We start from the raw sequence: 4912 nt of genomic DNA, 5'->3' as shown, positions 1-4912 counted from the left end.
AAATAAATAAATAAAAAAGATTTTCTTTTTTTAAATGTGAAAGTTACGTCAGGGAGCAGGTTTGAAACAACGGAGCTCAGGTGAATGAATGTTCGGAACAATAAACACTGCGGGGGGGGGGGGGGGGGATCTTATTCTTCACAGCAACTCAATGGAAGAAATACCAAATTATTTTTAAAGAGAGCGGAGATTCATTTTCAATTACGTAATTGAGTTTAGGTGATGGTATGTAATCCAATTAAATAGCGATATTTTAATTGTGCAGTAATAATGCTATTAAATAGAAATTTTAAAAGCTATATAATAGATATGTTAAGATGTATCTATTATACACATATATATATATATATAGAGAGAGAGAGAGAGAGAGAGAGAAAGAGTGCGATGTTGCATATTTATTCCAATAAATATATTATGTGATTACAGAAGCTTCTTATTGTTTAAAAATATATATATATTGTAGGATGTTCATATCACATGACATGTTTTTAATAACCTTGAGGCTGGTAGAGAGTATATATATATATACATATATACAAAGTTTGTCAAAGTATGCATATAATAATAATATATATATATATATATTTTGACAAATACTAATTCCCTAGTTCACATCATATGAATAAAACCAGTGTGTTCTTTTGAATTTTTTGAAAATAATTATAAAACTTGCAATGTACTGCCTTAAAGTATTACCACATGTAGCATGGTAACATCTGCATTATAACACACATCCCTAGAGTATCATCATGAACGCATCTCCGACCTCTCAATAATATAATTTTGACTGATTTGCAGAAGCATCACAATACTGACAAAACAAAGATTATTTTTTTGTTAATTAAGTAATTGATTAGTCAAAGAAGTCCAACAACTCCTATAGATTTTGTGAAAAGTTTTGTTAAATTGCCAGGTTTTTGTGATGTAAAGAAAAAATTGAGAGGGCATCTCAATGCTCACGGCCCTCTTCAGATCACCCACAGATGTTAACTTAGATTTAGGTCTGGGCTCTGGCTGGGAAACTCCTAGTGAAGTCATTCTTTTGTTTTGTGAACACAGCCGCATCTCCAGTTCCAACATGGTGTGCACACTTATGCATTCATGCTATTGTAAGTTTTTTATTTTGTTACCACTCCTAAAAGATCTCTGTTTTTAATTGAATTGTTGTGACATTAACAGCTGGAAAAAGTCCAGACACAATTTATCTTGGTCCCTTTTTCTGTCATTGTGAATTTGGGTGTGCGTGTACTTTTTATATAAACTGTACATGGTCACTTGTGGATACCTCGTTCTCAGATATGTGTTGCTGTAGGTCAAAGTTTACTCACACACCTGACACACCTCACACAGTCTGTGGTTGAAATCTCCAGAAAAAGATTTGGGATTGTCTGATTAGTACATTAGGGAAGCTGAAAGATAAAGTCAAAATGTTAAATACTGATTCTGGTGCCAAAAGTATAGGAGTGTAAAAACAACACTGAGGTCAAGCTCCCCTAAATGGATTAGGGGTCATGACCCTTCCCTTCATGTCTCAATCAGGAGAACAAACACATTGCTTTCAAATACAAAAACGTGATCATCGAAGGAGTTTTATGCTATTATTTTTGAGATTTTTTCCATTGGATATTTGACGCATGCAGTAAAATGCAAACAGAACAACATGGTGTGACCACGCTACATCTAAGTGGGCTGATAACTTTAAGGTGAGAGCAGATCAAACGGTGTCAGCCGTCCTTCGGTGTGACAACAGACGCAGTGCCGTGTGGAGACAGAAGAAAGAGGAGAACATGCATGACCACCATGCAGAGTGTGGTTAGTGAGACTTAACTGCACAAGACAGAAACTCTCAGTTTCTCAGTCAACGGTTTACAAAAAGACACTCATAAAGCCTGCCTTCTTCCTTACCCTCTGGTCCACCGACAGACACCACTTGCCGTGGGAAAGCTTCCTCTTCCTCGGGGCCGTCGAGTCACAGCGCCAGCGACCTACAGCAACGGAGCATCTGACATTCTCACAGATTTGGGACCAGGTCACCGGACTCACCAGGAATAACTGAGGAGGCATCATAGGGGGCGGCGAGTAGAAGAAATCCCTAAGTGGGTAGAAAGGCATCACCTGAGATGGCGGTGCAGGGAACGGAGGAGGACAAGGTGACCGAGTGACGTGGAGACCTTCCAGGATGCTCTGAGACATCTTCTCCACCTTAGCAGCCATCTCACCTGTTGACCATCTTTACTGTCAGCATTTGGAACACTTTGATACCCAGAAATGAACACTATTAAGTCTTAGTGTGTCCAAGTGCCTTGCTTCTTACTGATCCAGAAGACAGGTCACTAGTGTCCAAATGTGTAAAGACAAAGGAACACTTCTGGCTAAGTGGCAACGTAACTCATTGTCACTCATACACAGTAACTACTCCAACAACGGCCTTCCAATTGTTTCAGGAATAAAAACGTAAGGCGCTGAAACAGAGACAGCCCGATCGGATTGAAAAAAATTCTGTAGGCAAAGTTACACCGTACTCTTTGTTTGGATTATCAAACGGCAATGAGTAAAATATGTTTTAGCATTAGCATGGTGGTGGCTTGTGCTAGCGTTATGATCATCATGACTTGCGCTAGCGAATGCCAGCATCTCATTTGGTTCCAAAAATAAAAACCTTGATGTTTGTTCCTTGCCGCTAGAGCTAGCATCCACGTCAGCGTTATCAGCATGACTCATGCCAGCATCAACGTTTGTACCTGGCTGATTTTGGCTTTCATGTTCACTTGATTTGTTTTTTGGCTGCTAGCAAAAAGCTAGCGATAGCTTTGCGGCCTTGCTCATATCCAAAGCAACAATCAATTATTAGAATCTCGCTTTCAACTAAAAAACCTGTTTTCAGTGCTGTGAAAGAGAGAGAGCACGACAACAACAACCAACGTTTTGTATGGCTCTGTAAACATGGCGACATCAGAGTCCTTTGGTCGAAGCACGTTTTGCTGACTAGTGGCTGAAGTTACCTGACCATCACAGAGGTCAATGAGTTGGGCACTCTCCCGGTGGGCCCTGATTAGTTTAGCTTACTCTGCAGCAGCTTGCCGTCAAAGTACATCCAAGGACAGCATTTTTCCCAGAGAATATGCTGTCCGCACGCGTCGTTGGCAAACAGGGCCATGTCAACTCTGCTCATGAAGAGAGCAGCCAGCTGCACGAGGGTTCAGGTTGTTAATCAGGAGGAAAATCCAAACTGAAGTGAACTTTGCAGGTAAAAAAAAAAATGAAACCGTACATTTCTCCGACAGTCTAAATGAGCACTCACATCAACAAAGTGCAAAGCAAAGCACAGAGCAAGCTAGAGCAGCCGGTTCACTCCCGGCTCCCAGAACACAGCGGTGCACAACCTGGAGGCTCTGGCACACCGTAGACTGCCGCCACTGCTGAAGAGGCAAAATGTGGTTATGACTGCTGCTGATCCAGACCTTCTCTCTCAAGGAATAAACTTCCATTATTACAGAAACTACACTTCAGAGAAAACCTGCAGGGATTGTAAATGTTAAATTGTTCCTGACAGTCGGCACATTATTAGAATTAGATCTCTCAATGTTTATGCTGAGGTTTTTTTAATTGGCCTTTTCCATTGAGGGCCTTTTTTGGCATGTTACAGTAAGACAAGCACAAGTATCAATGATGAAACAAACAAGGTGATGGTGGTGCATGGACTAGAGAGGGTGTCCTGGGAACCGCAAGGTTGGTAGTTTGAACCCTGGCTGCCCTAAGCGCCAAGTCAAAGCGTCCCTGACCAAGACACCCAACTCTTAATTGCTCCCTGGGCACAAAAGTAAAATCCATGGGTTACAAATGCCATGTAAGTCGCCTTGGAAAAAAATCTTCAGCAAAATGACTTGTATTGTAACAATGGCTTAATTCTATTTAGCTTCTTCAGTTCAGGATCTTGGTATTGCCTCGCTATCATGGAGTCATTTTTACTACTCAGTCCTGTACTTCTCTTACTTCAATGACAAGTCAAAAGTACCTGCACAGGGAAGTCTGGTGTGGATGGGGTTGTAAGGTTTCCTGCACAGCATACGCACCTGTATCAAAGCACAAAAACGTATTGTTTGATTTGTTTTTTATTGATTGGGTTTTGAATTTCATGTCATGTGAACATTTTTATGCAGTCTTTCAAATGAATGTTTAGAAATTACAGTTGCGCCTAGAAAATGCATTTCCTGCTGAAAATGCATTGGAATGCCTAAAGCTGAAATTAATTTCAATAAGTTTCTTAAAATACAAAAATGAAAAAAGCTTAAATTATTTGTAAACATTTATGAAACAATAGAAATAGGAAAGGCTGAATATTTTTAAATGAATCTAAAAATAGCTGATAATACAGTAATGAGAAAAACTGAAATGGACTTGAAAGAATTGCAAAAAACAGAAATGGGAGAAGCTTATATGAATTTGAAAAAATACAGATATAATAAAAGCTTAAATTAATTTAAACATTGTTGAAAGAATAGAAATAGGAAAAGCTGAAAACATGTATTTTTGTAGTAATATAAGGTTTATTACTAGTTATAGTTGTAATTGTGGTACTAGTGGTACTAGTAGTAGAAGAAGTAAGTACTAGTTGTACTAGTATTTGAAGGAGCAGTAGTGGTGTACCTGGTTGAGGTACAGATAATCATTGAGGCTTTTATTTTGAAATAATGGAATTGGGTGAGGGGGGGAGAGAATGTTTGTCATTCAAACTAAATGGACTTGGTAAAATGGATGTGTACAGCGCTTTTCTAGTCTTCTGACCACTCAAAGCGCTTTAACACTATGACATCATTCACCCATTCATACAATGATGACAGGACCTACCATACACAGTGGCACCTGCCCATTAGTAACTAACATTCAAACACTGTAGTCACCGCTAGAGGAG

This window comes from Pungitius pungitius, chromosome 8, assembly GCF_949316345.1.
Source record: "Pungitius pungitius chromosome 8, fPunPun2.1, whole genome shotgun sequence".
Lineage (NCBI taxonomy): Eukaryota > Metazoa > Chordata > Actinopteri > Perciformes > Gasterosteidae > Pungitius > Pungitius pungitius.
This window is presented reverse-complemented; position numbering follows the sequence as displayed.